This window comes from Erythrolamprus reginae, chromosome 9 (genome assembly GCF_031021105.1).
Source record: "Erythrolamprus reginae isolate rEryReg1 chromosome 9, rEryReg1.hap1, whole genome shotgun sequence".
NCBI classification, from domain to species: Eukaryota; Metazoa; Chordata; class Lepidosauria; order Squamata; family Dipsadidae; genus Erythrolamprus; species Erythrolamprus reginae.
This window is the reverse complement of record NC_091958.1, coordinates 26802744-26821853: the sequence shown is the minus strand read 5'-3', so window position 1 is coordinate 26821853 and position 19110 is coordinate 26802744. Positions and strand designations below refer to the sequence as shown.

The 19110-nt window shown below is 43.0% G+C and overlaps 1 protein-coding gene across 4 annotated transcripts in view; it reads left to right on the top strand.

Moving 5' to 3' along the window:
- Nucleotides 1–286: 286 nt before the first annotated feature.
- GARRE1 (granule associated Rac and RHOG effector 1) overlaps nucleotides 287–19110 on the top strand; it is a 73569-nt gene continuing 54745 nt past the window's right edge. For 2 of the 4 annotated variants that reach the window (XR_011559828.1, XM_070760651.1), the window contains exon 1: nucleotides 287–452. The gene's annotated coding sequence lies outside the window, so the exon portion shown is untranslated. Of the gene's footprint in view, nucleotides 453–18878; nucleotides 18937–19110 lie in introns of all 4 variants that reach the window. The other 2 variants (XM_070760653.1, XM_070760654.1) reach the window with 2 other exon arrangements.

The following is a 19110-nucleotide window of genomic DNA, read 5'->3' as shown; positions in this document are numbered from 1 at the left end:
TTGTTGGAGAAGAAAGAAGAGCACCAGGCTTGGCGGTTAAAAGAGTCGTCTTGGCTGGGAGGAGTGGGCTCCAAATGGGGCCTGGGCCTCAGGAGGGCGGCGATCAGAACCGAAGCGAGGCCCCAGCCTCTGAGTCTGGCCTGCTGCTCCGAGACTGGCGGGTCCCCGAGGGCGTCGCTTGGCTAAAAAAAAGCCCCTCTAGGCGCTTCCACCGTTTCCGGCCGCCCCTCCCCTCCGCCTGTCACTCCAGCAGAAGTCCCGCCCTCGCGCAGACCCCTCCCCCCTCGGCGTCCGGCTGAGAGCCGCTGCTGTCGCCGCCGCTCCTTCGTTTCCGGGCCGCCGCCGCTGCCGCCGCCGCCCAACCACCCGCCACTCCGGAGCGCCGCCAGCCACACCGGCCGAGCCCAGCGTGACGACGGGCAGAGCGCCGCCGGCCTTCAGCGCGGGGGCAGGTGAGCGAGGGCCGCGCGCGCTATGAGAGGAGGAGGGCGGGCGGGCTCTGTTCCCCCTCATGAGGGGCGCCGCGTCTGAGGGGCCCTCCGGCCGGGCCGCCGCCCACCGCCCCGCGCCTGGAACGCTCGAGGAGGGAGGGCGGGCCCTGCCCTGAGGGCGAATTCTGAGGGCAGCCAGTGCGCCTGCGCCGCCTCTAGCGGCTCGGGACCCTCGGCCGCCCGCCGAGGGGCGGCTCGCCCGGAGACCTCGGCTGCAGTGGGCCGGCCTGCGTCCCCTCGGACGGACTGGGCCGGCTGAGGGAAAGGTCTCCCGGAGAGGCCGGTGGGAGTGCGGGGCTGAAAGGCGGTCTGAAGCCATTTTAGGCCGGGCAACGGGGCGGGCCCCCTTTTGAAGAGGGGTTCGTGTCCAACGGAGGAGTGGGCGAGATCCCGTTGGGTTCGAACCTGGGGAAGAATCCGAAAGTGCCTCGGTTTTTTTTTCTTTTTGGGGGTGGTGGTGGCTCTTGCCCTGCCTTGGAAAGTTCCTCAGCTGGGAGCTCCAGCATCCTTTGAGAAGGAGGAATGGAATGTGTCATTTCCAAACGCTGAAATATTTCATCAAATAGTAAAAAAAACTAACAACAGACAAACCACCCAGAAAGAATAAGCCAGCATCTAAAAAGAGAACATAAGAAAGGAGCTTCGGGTTTTTTGTTGTTTTGAAGCTTCTTAATTTATTTATTTATTTTATTAACTGGATTTCTATGCCGCCCCTCTCTGAGGACTCAGGCCGGCTCACAACATATAATAAACAATATACAATGTCTTGAATCCAATTAAATAATTAAAAATCTAAAACTCAAAAAAAACCATTAAAAAAACACAATTATTCCATACACTCAACATTCTCTCAACACATTCATTGGCTAGGGGGCAAGACTCTAATGGCCCCAGGCCTGGGGGTATAGATGAGTCTTGAGACTCTTGCGGAAAGGGAGAAGGGTGGGGACAGTACGAATCTCCTGGGGGGGGGGCTGATTCCAGAGGGCCGGCCCCCCCACAGAGAAGGCTCTTCCCCTAGGACCCCGCCAAATGACATTGTCTAGTTGATGGGACCTGTAGAAGGCTGATTCCGTGGGACCTAACCAGTCACTGGGATTCATGTGCTAGAAGGCGGTCTTGGAGGTATTCTGATCCCTTGCCATGTGGGGCTTTATAGGTCATAACCAACACTTTGAATTGAGTCCGGAAACCAATTGGCAGCCAATGCAGACTGCAGAGTGTTGGAGAGATATGCACATTAATATGGTTTGAATTTTCAGGAAAGACTTCCAATAAGCCAGACCAGTCCTTGAATACAGCTCATCTGTCTGGAACCCGCATCACAACAGAATACTCTATGCAACTAGACTTACAATCCTAGGTTTAGAAAGCTTAGAACTATGTCGTCTTAAACATGACCTAAGCATAGCCCATAAAATCATCTGCTACAACATCTTTCCTGTCAATAACTACTTCATCTTCAACCACAACAACACTCGAGCACACATCAGATACCAACTTAAAGTAAACCGCTCTAAATTCGACTTCAGGAAATACAACTTTAGTAACCGAGTAGTTGATGCATGGAACTCACTCCCAGACTCTGTAGTATCATCACCTAACCACCAAGACTTCACCCTTAGACTGTTGACCTCTCCCGATTCCTAAGTCAGTAAGAGGCGTACAAAAGTGCCTTCCGTCCCCTGTCCTAATGTTTCTATTTTATTGGTATCATGTATATAAATATTATATCTTTGTATACCACCATAAGTATGTGACAAAACAAACAAACAAACAAATAAGTAAAGCATAATCCTGTCTATTGTGAAATTGTTATTTTTTTTTAGATGTACTCCTTGGTGTGGTAAATTTGCCATTAAGTTGCAAGGTTACTCCTATATAGAGTATCTAATTGTGCACGCCATAATATTAAACGGCTTGAAGGAATATCTTGCTTTAATGCAATAACAATATTAAAATACAGGTGAAGGCCCAATAAACAAAAGTGTTGAATATGAAAGCAGGTTGAGCTAGTGCTGTAGCTTTATTTTGAATGCTATAAATAAAAGAGACACAACTATAAAATTGTTTGGAATAGTTCTTATATTTTTGGATAATATATTTGGGCTATTTGTATATAGATTAGTCTGTTACAGCAATATTTTTAGAGTTGTGATCGTTTAAAGAATATAGTAACACATTTATTGTGCTATATTTTGAATGGACTAGACTCGAAACTCTTTATCAACCAGTCCATGAATTATCTCAGTTTAGCTGATTTTGTTCAGGGGAGTGGGTTCAAAGAAAAAGAAAATGCAAAAATAATAAAATGTACCATTATATGCAAAAGATTGAGCAGGAATATAATTTAGAGTTCAATTGTTTCACACAGGCTTATTTGAAGTTTATTTAAAAAGAGTTGTGGAAAGTTAAAACTTGCTATTTTTACATATGTTGTTAGTGAATCTTATATCCTTTAAATGTGTTTGTTTTAATTCAGAATTATTATTATATTTCTAACTTTCAGGTTGTATTTATGCATCAGAAAAAGTGCAGTTTATTAAAGAAAAGGCATGAGTTAGTACTTACTAGGAAGCTGGTCTGTCTTTGAATGCAACTTACCTCACAGTGTTGTAAGGAGAACTGAGGAAAGGAGTTTGTTTTATGTTTGGTATCTTCAATCTACGAGACAAATTGAGAGGTGGGTTGCTCCAGGTTCGGATCAGTTCTATAGAATCGGTAGCAGGAATTTCCCCCTCCTTGCCAAATTGGGAGCAATCGCCGGTTGGCCACGCCCCCAAACTGGCTCTGGTATTTCATCTTATTTTTTAATCTTGTTTTTGGGTTCTGTGCATGGGCAGAAGCTTTGTTTTCGGCACTGTGCATGCGCATGTGCCCATGCAAGGTATGTTAGACCCCACCCCTGGGTTAATAAAATGCTCAGGAGTACAGGGTAGTCATCAACTTACAACAATTCATCCAGTGACGGTTCAAAATTACAGTGTCATTGAAAAAAGTGACATGACCATTTTTCACATTACAGCATCCCCATGGTCAAAATTCAGAATCGTATTTTTGAGGGTTGCTGTGTCCTGAGGTCATGCAATTACATTTTGCAACTTTCTGACTAGCAAAGTCAATGGAGAAGCCGGATTCACTTAACAACTGTGTTACTAACTTACCAAAGTGCAGCGGTTCAATTAAGGATAAGAAAATGGAGCAAAATTCATTTAACAAATGCTTCACTTAACAACAGAAATGTTGGGTTCAATTGTGGTTGTAAGTTGAGGACTACCTGAACTGCTCTTCTAGCAGTATTTGTATTAGATTCCTTGTGTGGTTTCTACTTCAAACATGTTTTTTCCAAATTCCATGCTATATTTTTTATATTATGTCAATTTGTACTTCATTTTCTTGTAATTGGAAGTATATTGCAGTCTATATGTATGTAAGACTGCTCTTAATTTTTCTAGCAGTGCTGTTCAGTCTTTATATTGCTGAGAAGATTGTTTTACCTATGCAGCCTTAATAAATTTAATCGTGTGATGCTGAAATGGCATATATGCCAGTGTTGCAGATGGAAATGCTGACTTCAAGTTTTTGGGAGCCGCAGTAGAAGTTGCTAATTAAGGAAAGTCATTGTTCGGTCACTCTGGTATGACATGAAGTTGATATGTGGATTGAGATCCCAATTGTGCCCTTAGTGAATGGATTTGAATAAGTGACTGGTTGGATTCACACATTGTATTCATCTGTAATGTGGCTTGTTCAGCCTCTGCTGAGTCTGTAATGTGATCTACCAATTAGGACTTGGAGACTATAGTTTGTGAAATAATATAACTGTGGATCCAACTAATTATGGCTTAGTCAAAGAATATAGTTAAGCACAGTATGTGAGCCATCTATGTTTTTTCCTATATTGAAAAGTTAAGAAAATGATGGTGGCAGAAGTCTTAATAGAACTTAATAAAGGCACTAAACCTGTAGCATAGCATGGCAAAACTTCCAAGAACTGAGTACCATTTATAGTAAGGTTTTCTTCTCTAAATGAGCCACAAACTACTGTGGAGATTATTGATGAAGTTTTGTTATCTTGCTCTTCTGGATTCACAGATGTTAAGAATTGTCCTGATTAAATAGCCCAACAGGCAAGAATACTGCAGTTTTCTTTGCAGCCATCTTTGTAAACAGCTTCTTTTGAGCATAGATGTCCCACAATATTTTTTTTTTAGTAAATTATATAACCCTTTGTGTACTACTTAGTGTTTCTGGTTTGAATAAATATAGCTGCCTCATAGTCAATTCACATATTAATAAATGACAGTTAACTGGCTTGCCTGTGGTGTTAAGATACAAGCTGTGTTTTATAGACTACACTTGTTAGGTTCACACATGCTAAACAAAAGTCACTGTAAAACTCTCAATTATGGTTTATAATTATATATTAAAATGTGCAAATGCTGCTGATACAAGAATCTTCTATGAAAATATAAACTATGGCTACAGACATCTATATTTAAAGATATTACAATTTGTAGTACATTTTTTATGAATATAATCAGAACTAAGTTAAAACCATATTATATTTGATGCAATATTTGAACTCAGCATTTATTCAAAGTCTTATTAACTAGGAACAAAATTTAGTATAATGTGTGAACTTGCCATTATGGATGAATAACTATAGAACTCATGTTACAAAACCTCTTGTGGACAATATTGTATTCTGGATACTACTGTATCTATTGTAATTTTCAGGTCTTAAACAGGCAGTTGATTTATGAAAATGAATCTTATTGATACATAATAAGGTTAAAACAAAAGTGTAAACTTGCAGATCCAATCCTAAATTGCTGTTATTCTGCTATAGCAAGAGCCCTGTATCTTCCTTTTAATTCAAAAAAGTACTTGGTAGTATTTGTACATAGAATTATGTGCCTGTGCAAATTTATGGCTGTCTTTTCAGAATTTTCAAAGCTCTTTAGCTATACTATATTACTCAAGCCAGAAAGAGAGATCAGAAAACATCAACAGACTCCTAGATTTCTCTTTAAATTTGTTTTTAAAGAAAGAAATTCTTTCTCTTTAAATTTCTTCCCTCAGGATGCCTCATTAGGACATTGCATTCCCAAATAACTAGACACAAAGAAAGTTTTTCCTGTGCCATCACTCTGTTAAACACATAATTCCCACAAAACTGTTTTATGCGGAAGGATATCTAACCATGTAGTGGGACTGTATTACTATTATCCTTCTCATCTTTCTATTACCTGCCCCTTTTTTATGATTACCACTTTGTGGTTGTATCTTATCTGTAATTGTTACAGATAATGATTTATCACTTTTGTTGCTTGTATGTACACTGAGAGCTTATGCACTAGAGACAAATTCCTTGTGTGTCTGGCCAATAAAAAATATTCTATTTATGTTTGAAGAATGTTTTGACTGAGTAACACAGCTTTGATTTAACTCTTATGGAATTAATAAAATCTTAAAGTAGTTTGAAAGTTATCCAGTGTTCAGATTTTGAAACTAAAACTAATTGCAGTTTGATTTAAGTTTTTTTTTAAATAATTATCTTGAAGTAAAATATATTTATTTTGATTATTAAGATTTTCAAACATTTGGTTCACAAATGATTTATCTTTATAATTTTGATAGCATTGATAGTTAAAGCTTGGAAAAACATTAACTAGGAAAGGGGACAAAGAAAGATTTATGTGTTAGAGTAGGGCATTTAGGACACAAGATGTAACGTTTCTACAGAGCTCTGTAGCCAGTTCTTGTCTTGGCTTTGTTGTTTGTCTAAACCAGTGTTTCTTAACCTCAACCACTTTAGTGGGGATTGGGATGCTGGCTGAGGAATTCTGAGAGTTTAACTTGATTTAAAGTTTTTACAGATAGTGTTGCAGGATGTAAGTTGTTCTGAGTTGCCTTTTGCAATTGACTGGTAGTAAATTCGTCAATCCTCATGGTGTTCAAGTGGTGCTCCAATTGTTTTGGGATTGCACCCAAGGCAGCTATTACTATTTGTGCTACCTTTGCTCTCTTTTTTTGCCAAGGTTTTTCAATTTCTGTTTGCAAGTCTTTGTATTTTGTTATGTTTTTCCATTTCTTTGCAGAAGTGGCACTTACTATCTGTTGCTGTCACAATTTTAGTTCATTAGTACATTAAACCTGAGCAAGATGGCACACTTAGGATCAGTTCTAAGACATTCTGACATGCTATTCTTTGTGTAACCTAATGATTTGCCTTTAGTTGCTTTGCAACAAATTTGTTGCTTGATTTTGTGACTTTAAAAATATCTTGACCTAATTAAATCATGATGTTTGCCTTGTATTTGTGGCTAAAAATATAGTCTGATTAATCTGGTCAAATTGCTAGTGATTAATTTCTGATTTTATGGTAAAAGTATTTTGTAGTGAAAAACTAGTGTGACTAAGGAAATTTATGATCAAGATAAAAGAATTTTCCTTTAAAATCTGATCAAGTAAGATGTCTATCTTCTACTTAAGTGATTTTATTTTATTGCATATTTATTTTATTGCATCAATGGAATTTAACTCATTTTTTGCCTGGCCATTTTAAAGGATTCAGTTAACAAGATAAAAAAAGTGTTTCTTTGATAGTTTCTAGTTTTCTTATGTGGACCAGAAGTAAGGTGAGCTCAGGCTATGTTCTTTTATGATAAGAAATGTTGAGTAAACTCAGCATTTAACTCAGTCTGATTATTAATACACTTATTCAAGAAGTTAAATAGATGGATCTCTAGTGATGATACTTAACAGTCATTAAATATGTTGAGGATTGCAGAAATGGTAAGTAAATGAAAATATATTAGAACAAAGTGCAAGTTCATTTCATTAAGCAGTACAAAATTTGTAGCATGAAAAAGAAGAAATTCAATCGATCATGGTTAGGGGATGTGATGGCTGAGTGGTTAAAGTTGGGGAGTAGCATTAAATTTTTGTAGTAGCTTTTTTGATCATGTGCAGTTTGCTTTTTCTCTCAGACTTTTAACTAAATGTCAGGGTGATTTTAAAATTGTTTAGTGAATCTTTAAATGCACATTAAAACAATACAGTGATTTTGTTAATAAGTCTGAAAATTAAGATTGAAATTGTTTTGCGTTACCAACCAGTATTCCAAAATGATAAGATAAGATTTGAGAAATGTATATGTTGCTGTAGAAAAATCCTCTAGCACAATTACCATATTCATGCAAAACGATGATTTGGATTTGAAAAGAATTCTCATTTCTTATTCAGAATGGTGGGCCTATGTTACAGTGGCTGATTTGTTCTCACGGAGCTTCTACTGTCAGTGGGTGCAGCTACAATGAATAGAAACTTTCCAGGGAGAAAGAATTTAATGTTGCATTCTAGCAAGGGCTTCAGGCATTCTGCTCCCAAACTACAGTAACAATTGGAAACCAGTGTTAGACCCTAAGCTTTAGATTCCAACTTGGTGATAAATAACTTCAAACTACTGAGGGTCCTTGCTTACCAACCAGTTGTTTAGCGGCTGTTCAAAGTTACAATAGTCCAATGAAAAAATAAAGTTATGGTCCATTTATGACCTTCACAGTGCTCCTCAATCATTTTATTGCCATTGCAATCAGTATGTGTTGTCTTGTGCCTGACCTGTGGGTTTCTTTCCCCTCCGCCTTGCACATTGAAAACAATGCAATCATACCTGCAGCCTGGGGCACATTATACAAACAGCTTATGGTACTCTCTTGAAATCTTCTCCAATCTGTTTGCTCTGTAGAGAGTTGAGGAAGCAAGTGATTTCTGTAGACAATTTCTCCTTTGCCTTTCTGGCAAAGTGGAGAGCTTGGTGAGGAAGAGATTTCCAGAGAGTAAGCTGTTTGCTCTTCCACAGATCAAAAGAAAATATTCACATTTGCAGTGGGAGGGGGTCAGACAAAGGAGAGAGTGTCTACAGAAATGGTGTTTTTCCCCTCCCTATTCCCCTTATGGATTGGAGAGATTGGAGAGAAAGAGATTTCAAGAGAGCGCTGTAATGTGTTTTTTCAGCACTCCTGCAGTTCCCAGCCCCAGGCTGCCATGTGACCAGAGGTGGACTGCTAAGGTGGGACAGTGACATATGCTCGGCCCCATGGCTCTGAGTGCTAGCGGAGTCCAGCGCAATTCTGCTACTGCACCTGGGCAGGGAGTGAAATCGCACGCGGACACGAAGGGGCGCGCGTGGCTGCCCAGGTGCAATAGCAGAATTGCGCTGGTCTCTGCTAGCACTTAGAACCACGGGGATGCTTTCTATGTATATAAGACAGTAGGCTGGCATTAGAGCATTCCCCAAGGGTGAGGGAGTGATCAAGAGGCAAGCTGCACTGAGTCCTTTGGAATAGAAGTCGAATAAAATAAATAAATAAATACATAACAAATAAATAAATGAAGTAATGAAGAGGAAGATGTGAAACTGACTAGTTTTATCTCTTTCTATCTAGAAAATACAGGTAGTCTTCAACTTATAGCAGTTCATTTAGCGACCGTCCAGAGTTACAATAGCACTGAAAAAAGTGACTTACAACCATTTTTCACACTTATCGCCATTGCAGCATCCTTGTGGTCATGTGATTTACAGCCGGATGCTTCACAACTGACAATTGCAGTGTTCTGGGATCACATGATCCCCTTCTGACAAGCAAAGTCAAAAGGGAAACCCGTTTCACTTAACATGCTTGTTACTAACTTAACAACTGTGGCAAGAAAAGTTGTAAAATGGGGTAAAATTCACTTAAATTTCACTTAACAACATTTGGATTCAGTTGTGGTTGTAAGTAGAGGACTACCCATACAGTCATAGTTACCTGCTTTCCTAGTTAGCGGAAATGCTTAGCAGTACAATTGTGGTTCCAATTAGGGTTGTTAACTATCAAATGTAATTATGATCAGTGACCAGTGACTTGACGGGAAGTGGCAAACCAGAGACTGTTTTTTTCTGATCAGCCTCTTTTTTTAAGTTGGGAAGAACTAAGCAGACTCAATAGGACTGTGATGGCAAACCTATGGCACATGCACCAGGGTGGCGCAGCAGATAGAGTGCTGTACTGCAGGCCACTGAAGCTGACTGTAGATCTGTAGGTCAAATCTCAGATCTGTAGGTCAGATCTGTAGGTTCAAATCTCATCACCGGCTCAAGGTTGACTCAGCCTTCCATCCTTCCGAGGTGGGTAAAGTGAGGACCTGGATTGTGGGGGCAAAAGGCTGGCTCAGTTAAAAAGTGCTATTGCTAACATGTTCTGAGTCTTAAGGAGAAAGGCGGCATAAAAATCGAATAAATAAAATAAATGAGCGCCATTGCCAGTTGCTCTTCTCGTTCCTAGCATGCGCATTGGCCAGTTGCTCTTCGGGCTTCTGGGGCTCTGGTGCTCACGTTCCAGTTTGCGCACTCAGTGCTGAGAAGGTTCATCATCATTGCAATAGGACAATATAGTGGGCTGTAAACCATAATCCAGATTTATATTTCACCTGATAAAGGAGGAGAGGCCCTACTTTTTCAATAACCTCCCTCCCCCCCACTTTCTCTAAATTATTTGTCATATATTTACAGCTGCCCATCTCACTTGATGTGACTCTGAACGGTGTGCAAACAAATATACTGTATTTTTCGGAGTATGATGCACCTTTTTCCTCCCTAAAAGAGGCTGAAAATGCAGGTGCGTCTTTGAATGCAGCTTTTTTTGAAGCTTTTTCCCCCCAGCCCATAATTAGGTGCTGCCGATCTTCTCAGCTCTTATCTTGCAGGTTCTTTCATTGTTACTGTCTGCGAAAAATGTTTTCTAATGCCTAAGTCTTTGCAGAGTTTTTTTTTGCTCCAACTTGCTCCAAATAAGTTTCTTTCCAGCCCTAACCAGGTGCTAACGATGTTACCAGCTCTTATCCACTTGCAAGCTCTTTCATTGTTACTCTCTGTGAAGAATGTTTTCAAAACCCTGTCTTTGTAGTTTTTTTTAATTGTTTTACTTCTGAATGTTTCTTTCCAGCCCTAACCAGGTTCTAACAATGTCCCCAGCTTTTAATGGCTTGCAAGATTTTTCATTGTTACTCTCTCCAAATAAGGTTTTTTAAAAACCTTAACCAGGGGATAAAATAATGTGCTGAAACTGACCAGATTAAGGACACTAGCCAGATAAATATCTGGTAAGCAGATTCTTTTCCCTATTTTCCTCCCTAAAAACTAAGGTGCGTCTTATACTCCAGTGCATCTTATACTCCGAAAAATACGGTATTCGTGGGCTCATAATGGCTCATTGCAGAGCCAGAGACTGTGAGTCCTTGTATTGGAATGTGTGGGTGACCTTGGGGAACAAGAGGAAGAGAGGCTGCCTGGGAAATAATCCCGAGAACTGGAAGAGAGGCAGGAGCCCCAGTGACTTAATATTCAGAGAAAGAAACTCAGGAAGGATTTGCCGTAAGGGATTAGACAGTTAAAAGTAGCTGTGGGAAGTTTGTATTTTCAAACTTGAACAATTCTGTTAATGCCGCCTTCCAGGAGATTAGAATGAACTGATTTGGTCATGTTTCCTTTCTGCCTCACCTGGAAGGGCTGACAGTTGTAGTCTTGCATCAAGCACAAAGCCAGTTGGGCGACCTTGGACCAAGCACTTTCTCCCACCTCTAGGAAGGAGCAGATGGCAAACTACTTAAAAACCTTCCAGAAAAAAGCTTGAAGTCCAGGTAGTCTTTGAGAATTGGGCACGATTGAATGCAAGGGGAAAAAAGCTCTTAAAATACTAAAATATATGTTATAAAATATATTTAATGCCAAATTATGTTTCAAAAGTGAATCATATTTTAGGAGCTGATGTAAAGATTTATAGTGTGGTTCTTGGAAGAAAAGATGTCAAAATATTATTTTTACTGAAAGAGTGGTAGAAGTTAGGAACAAACTTCCAGCAGACGTGGTTGGTAAATACACAGTAACTGAATTTAAACATGCCTGGGATAAACATATATCCATCCTAAGATAAAATACAGGAAATAGTACAAGGCCAGACTAGATGGACCAGCAATCTTCTATGTTTCTGTGTTTCTAAAATTTGTAGAAAGATGAAGGGAGCTTTAAAGCAAAAACTAGCCTGGATTTAAGACAATAAAATAGTAGATAATCACTAATTTTTTTGAAGAAAAAGCAACAATGGCTGTTACCCTTTATTCCTGTCCCAGTGGTACAGAAGCAATACAGAAAGTTAATTTGGGAAGACTTCTCTTTTCTTCTTTATCAAAAGATGCTTCCAAGAATGGGATTCATTGTGGCTCAGGAAGGTTTGGGTTTGTTGTCCATGCAGTGGTTGTAGGTTTATTTATTTATTCAATTGATATTATGTTTGTTTTATTGTTTCAAGTGATTCTGGGTGGCTTATAATAGAATAGTGTGTGTATGTGTGTGAGAGAGAGATCCCATTAGTTGAAATGTTGAACAATTCAATTGCATCAGTCAGTTCTCTATTGGCATTTGCTCACGGTTCTTATCCCTCTGCTTTTTAAGGCAGCACGTTCATTTGCATCGCTCTTCCTTTTGTTGTATCTGTTGATGTTAATGTGCAATTTCATTTGTCTTCATGAATTCACACTGATTGAATGATTACAGGCCATAAAGGTGTTTTTGTTTCCTAGGACTACAGTGAGTTAATGAGTCAAAAGTAAGACAATTTGGGCCTGGTCATTTGTGCCTCAAATGAGAACTCTGGGTTGGATTTGTTTGCTGATCCACTGGTTTGTTTTCTTGACTGTCCATGATATTCTCCGTACTGAAGGAGCGGGTCCAGCAGTCACATGGGTTGCTCATGTCCAATCCGGTGGAACTGAGCCTAGTATTAAAAAAGCTTGCCGGATCCGCCCCTTCCCCAGAATTCGCTCAGTTCGCATATCCTGCGGTTGTATTGTGATAGCTCGTTCAACATTCTAACACCTTCCCTTCGATCTTTCCTTCAAAAAGTAGTAAGATTTATTGTCTTTATTTAATTACTTGCACTAATTGCGCCAGCCGTTTAAAAGAAAAAAAAAGTAAAAAAGGCGGCTCGGCTTTTTTCCTTGGGAGAAGTTGCGGTTTCGTTTTCCCCCGGCGGTTTTGCCGGTTACGATTCCTGCGGCCGCTTGTGGATTCTTCTAATCCTTTGGCCTGGAGGTCCTGGTGCAAGTATTTATCCATTGAATTATTGCTTATTTATTGTATATCAAAATATTTAAGGGCTTATAAAATACCTCCTGCGGAGTGAGACGCCTTCTAGTCTCCTGGACTTAGTCGATCGCTTTTCCCTTAAAGAAATTCTACGGAGCGATCTTTTCGGCGCGAAGGCCTTCGCGCCCTTTTTTTAAAATCTAGGCCTCTCGTGTTGGCCTTCTGCCAGCCGCGTAGGCCTCAGTCCACCGCGTGGATCCGGGAGCGGGCCTTGGGGGTCCCAGGCTAAATTCTCCACCGGCTAAGCCTCCAACCAGAGTGCCTTGGTTTACTTAATTACAAAGTTTAGGGAGGCTGGCCCCGCTGGATTTGGGGGCACGAACTCTGGGTTTGCCCAGATTGTCCTCACGTTTCAGCAGCTTCGAGGCCTCGAAGCAGGATCCATTCCTCTTGGGAAGTCCTTGAAATCTTCTCCTTATAATTCAATTATTGGCTCAGCCTTGTCTTCTGTTAATTGTCAGACTATGGCTACTTTTCCCAAGAGAGGCACAACTAAAGGTCCCAGAGAGGCCAGGCCTACAGGCGATGAGATTACTAGTATCCCCCAGGCCTCTTCCTCCTCTTCTCCAGGGGCCCGCCCCTCGACCAAGGTCACCAGGGCCGAGAAGAGAAGGGACCTAGCCCTACAAAAAATCCATGACAAATCAGCAAAACGTTTGAAAGTGCAGGCCCAAGTAATCAGTAGTCAAGACCCACCAGAGGCCTCTAGTCTGCCTCCTTCTGGGGTCCCTGTGTTATCTCTGGATGAGCCAAACCTAGACAGACCCCAACCTAACCTATGGGGCATAGGTCCAGAGGAACCAGATATTATTGAAGATTCCCCCCAGCCAGGATCCTCCCAGGCCTTTAGGGATTCTTCTGCCATTTCTGCTGATATTTCCAGTTTACCTCCTGAGTTCCAATCTATTTTTGCTGTGTTGTCCAAAGCCATTGATGCCAAACTCTCCTCCATCAATGAGCTTCCTTTACCTCTCCCTCCTTCTCGTTCCTCCCGCCCCTTGGGTTCTTCCCCAGCGGTCAGAGCTCCTATTCAGGATGATTCAGAATCCTCCCAGGATGAATATGAGGATGTAGAGGAGGATGAAGACCCTTTTCAGGGCTTATCAGAGGATGAGGAATCCCAAATAAAAGTCCCTCCTCCAATTACTATTTTTCCTTCTCAACTATTCAAATCTCTCCTCCTCAAAGCTAGAATTTCTACGGGATTAGCGGCCCAGGAGAAACAAGCCTCCACTTCCACTGATCCTCCGGAGGAGAATTTACCTTACTTCACAGAGGAACAGGAGGATAACGAGGTAATTCCTATGCCTAAATTGTTTAAAGATGCCTTACTCAAACAGTGGGATTTTCCAGCCTCTGGCCTTAATCCCTCCACCAAGGACAGAAAGTTGTATAAACTTTCCTCTTCCTATGAAGAGCTTCTATCCTTTCCCAAACCAGATGAACCTGTCAAGATTCTTCACTCGGCAGCAGCTGTGCCAGGCGAGGCGGAGGAAGTCCTCCGCCCAGAGGACAAGCGCATCGAGCAAATGCTCAAAAGAGGATTCACCGCTGATTCCTGGGCCATTAAAAGTTCGGCAGCGGCCTCCTTCTTCTCCAGAGCCATGCTGCTGTGGCTTCGCCAACTTCAACAGCACATTCCTCCCGATGACTTGAGAGGTCAACAAGACTTCAACAAGGTCTTTGCAGCTGCCCAGTACGTGGCTGATGCCACCTTGCAATCTACTAGATTTTCTGCTAAGTCAATTGCAGCCTCTACAACGGCAAGAAGACTCCTATGGATTCGCCCTTGGCAAGCGGGAGTTCACCAAAAGTGGCAGTTATCCCAGGGCCCCTTAAAGCGCGACCTTCTCTTCGGTGATCTTCTCGATCCACTCCTCACGGAGACCACGGACAAGAAGAAGGTTTTGGGTCCAACCACCAAAAAGGTTACCAAAACGCAGTCCTTTCGTCGCCCAGGGCGCCAGCAAGATCAAGCGGCTTCCTATCAGAGATCTCCAGGTCAGTATTCCCCCCGCTTTCGTTCCCAAGGTAGGAACTCCAGGGGTAGAGGGTTTCGTTTCCAAAGGGGAGCTTCCTCTAACAGGGCTTCAAAAAAACCTAGATGGTAATCTTACCTCCATTCCCATAGGGGGTCGCCTAGCTCATTTCGCCTCAAATTGGCGTCTCACCTCCAAGGACCCTTGGGTCATTGACACTGTTCAAACAGGCCTTCTTTTAGAATTTATTTCTCCTCCCCCAAAACGTTTTATTTCCTGCCCTTCTCCCAGGTCATCCTCAGATTGTAACCGTATGGAGGAGGCCATTTCTCATCTTTTGTCCATCAGAGCCATTCAACCGGTCCCTCCTAGTCAGAGGGGCCAAGGTTTTTACTCCATCCTATTTATGGTTCCAAAGTCCTCCGGAGGTTGGAGAGCCATTTTGGATTTAAAGAAACTAAACCTATTCATCAAATATAGGAAGTTTAAGATGCACTCCTTGTCTTCTATTTTGGCCGCCATTCACTCGGGAGATTTCATGGTCTCCCTAGACCTCACTGAAGCTTACCTTCACATTCCTATAGCCAAATGCCACAGGAAATATTTACGTTTTTCCTTTCAAGGCAGGCATTTCCAGTATAGGGCGATGCCATTTGGCCTTTCCTCGGCCCCTCGGGTCTTTACAAAGCTCTTGGGGTCCCTGGCGGCCTATATCCGGGCGTCTCCCATTCACTTTTTATGTTATCTTGATGATATTTTAATTCATGGGAACTCCCTAGAGAGAGTGAAAACAGACCTTTCTGTCACCATGTCAGTCCTTCAGGACCATGGATTTTCCATCAACTTTGATAAAAGTCACCTCCAACCATCCACTTCCATTTCTCACCTGGGATCCATTATTGATTCAAAATCCTCCCAGGTTTTTCTCTCTCCCGAGAGAAAACTCAGTATAGTGGAGTTAATTTCTAACATTTTATCTAATCCTTCAGTATCCATAGTTACTCTATCTTCCCTTTTGGGGAAGATGGTGTCATGCATAGGCATCATTCCCTGGGCTCGCCTTCATGCTAGGGAACTCCAGTGGCTACTGTTGCCTTTTCAGAGATCGGGGCACAGCAACTCAAATCGACGCATTGTCATCCCACTGAGTGTTCGCAGATCCTTCAAGTGGTGGAAGTCTCCGGCCATGGACAGAGGATCCCCGTTCAGGTGCCCGGATCAATTTGTCATCACCACAGATGCCAGTCTATCGGGATGGGGCGCCCACGCCCAGGGGATGATAGCCCAGGGCACGTGGTCCCCGGAGGAAGCTTCCAGGCCAATCAATTGGCTAGAATTAAGAGCCGTTTCCCTGGCTCTGAAGCATTTCTCTCCTCGCATTCCCAACCGGCACGTTCTCATTCTCACCGACAACATTGCCACAAAAAGCCATATCTGCAGACAGGGGGGCACGAGATCCAAGGCTCTCATGAGGGAGGCCCTCAAGTTGGGCCTTTGGGCGGAAAAACATCTCCAGTCGCTCCTAGCCGATCACATCTCGGGGAGCCTCAACGTCCAGGCGGATTGGCTATCCCGAGCAACGATAGACCCAGGAGAGTGGAACCTCCATCAAGACCTGTTCCATCAAATCACCCTCAGATCCGGCCTACCAGTCCTGGATCTCTTCGCGACCAATGCGAACGCCCAACTCCCTCGCTTCTATTCCAGATTTCCATCCCCGGGAGCGGAAGCAATCAATGCCCTCCGGAGTCCATGGCCTCCAGGCCTACTCTACGCATTTCCTCCAATTCCAATCCTCCCGGACGTGATTCACAAGGTCCTCACCGAGAGGGCCCGAGTAATCTTAATCGCCCCTCATTGGCCCCGCCGGCCCTGGTTCGCGGATCTCCAACAGCTGTCCGTCCAGGACCCTTGGCGACTCCCCGTTTCGGGGGATATGCTGCGGCAGGGGGCCTCTTTCCATCCAGACCCGGAGTGGTTCCACCTCACCGCCTGGCTGTTATCAGGAGAGATTTAGAACTGCGTGGTCATGACCCCGATTCAGTGGAGGTCATCCTAAAGGCCAGGAGGGGCTCGACCAATCGAATCTACGACCACACGTGGTCCAAGTTTCACCAGTGGTGTCTACAGGAAGGTCTCTCCCCTCTGTGCATCCCCATACACAGAATTATTTCCTTCCTTATGCAAGGCTTCCATAAAGGACTCTCCACCAGCACCCTCCGGCGTCATCTGGCAGCCATTTCATCTGTCCTAGGGGGTCCCCGCAGACAGCCTCTCCGATCCTTCCCTGAAGTTCAGGAATTCCTCAAGGGCATAGCCAACCTCAGACCTTCTAAGGTCCACAGGTATCCATCCTGGGATTTGCCACGGGTTCTCCATTCCCTCACGCAGGCACCATACGAACCCCTAAAATCGGCATCCCTCAGGTACCTATCCTTTAAGGTAGCCTTCCTGGTGGCTATTACCTCTGCCCGGCGCATTTCGGAGCTGGCTGCCCTCTCAATCAGGCAGGACCTTTGTCAATTCCATCAGGACAAGGTAGTCTTGCGACTGGACCCTACCTTCTTACCCAAGGTCAGTTCCATGTTCCACAGATCTCAGGATATTGTTCTACCTTCCTTCTGCCTCCAACGAGACCATCCCTTGGCAATCAGATGGCACACCCTCGATCTCACCAGAGCGCTGAGAATATATATCCAACGCACAGGACCCTTTCGGAGGTCAGAAGCACTTTTTGTAGCCTATCATCCCAGAGTCATGGGGGCCAAAGTGTCTTCAACAGTAATAGGCCGTTGGATCAGAGGGACTATATCTAAGGCCTATGAGTCGGCCTCCCTCTCAGTTCCAAGGAACATCACTGCGCATTCCACCAGGAGCGCAGCCACCTCGGCCGCTTGGGCGACTCAAGCCCCGTTGGAGGAGGTCTGCAAAGCAGCCACTTGGGCCTCGCCAAATTCCTTCATCAGGCACTACAAAATTGATTCTTACGCTTCAGCAGACGCTGCCTTCGGCAGAAGGGTACTCCAATCCGTTATCTCACACGATAGCAAGCTAATCCCTCCCTAGGGACCATCTATTGGGTATGTCCCATGTGACTGCTGGACCCGCTCCTTCAGTACGGAGAATAGGCGTTGATTGCTTACCTGAACGCCTCTTCTCGTACGGTGAGCGGGTACAGCAGTCACTTCCCGCCCTTGTATGTGTCTTCTTTACCTTTCTATATCTTTCTTTCTCTAACAATGAGAGTTGAACACTACAGAGCTTCACAACTGAGCCTAGTCTATGGATTCGCGAATTCTGGGGAAGGGGCGGATCCGGCAAGCTTTTTTAATACTAGGCTCAGTTCCACCGGATTGGACATGAGCAACCCATGTGACTGCTGTACCCGCTCACCGTACGAGAAGAGGCGTTCAGGTAAGCAATCAACGCCTATTCTCAGAATCTTCTACAGAACCGAAGTTGAAAGACAAACTCTTAGTATCTTGCTTCTTCAGAATGCAACATTCACTTCCATTGAGTGGTGCAGGGAATATCATGGCTTGTAAAGTTCTGATCTTTATAGGTGTCCAGAAGTGATGGCATTTCGTTGGTTGTCTTATATTTACTGTATAAGTTTAACTTTAGTCCTATTTTTTCATTGCGTTCTTTGGCTTTTAGTATTAGGATTTATAGATCCTTTGTGGTCCCATCAACCAAACCAGCTTGTTGAGGTTTTCCTCCAGTTCTAAAACCACACCTATTTTCTTCCAATCCACCTTCCCTTGATATGTAGCACGTTCAATATACTATAGGTTGACTAAACATTAAGTGTGTATACAGTTTTGTTGGTCTCCTTTGCTCTTTTTTGTCTATAATTTGCCTTTCTGACCTGTACATACATTTCTCATGAGGACAATGAGATGTTCTGGAATTCTGACCATTTTTCACAGTTTGATCTGATCAACATAATCAAAGGCCTTTCTATAATCAATGGGGTTATTTATGATAATCATGGAAGCGTTTTCTAAGATCGATTCCTGTGGTTCAAAAAATATTACAACAGAAATGAAGCTCTTTTCCTCTTCACATGACTCAGGATCTGGCCCTTATGAAAACAGGGATGTCTACTCTTGTCCATTTATTTTGGTAAATTTCCTTGGTAAAGGAAACAAAAATGACAGATTTTCTCCCAAAATACTCCTTTCTTCATCCTTTTTTTTTTTTTTGGTCCTGTCGCAGATCTGAGACAGGATACCTCTGTTGAGTGTGAAAAAAGAAGGGACTTGAAGTTTTCCTGGTAGGTAGTTTTTTCCAGCGTTTTTATTAAATAGTTAAGGAATTCTGAGATTTTTCCTGCTTTGGAGAGATTAATTAAGTTTGCCTTAAGACGTGTGTGTGGGGAAAAAAATCACATTGCTTTCTGAAAACTTCCAACTCCTTGCACTGCATGTTACAAAGGAGACTATACCGT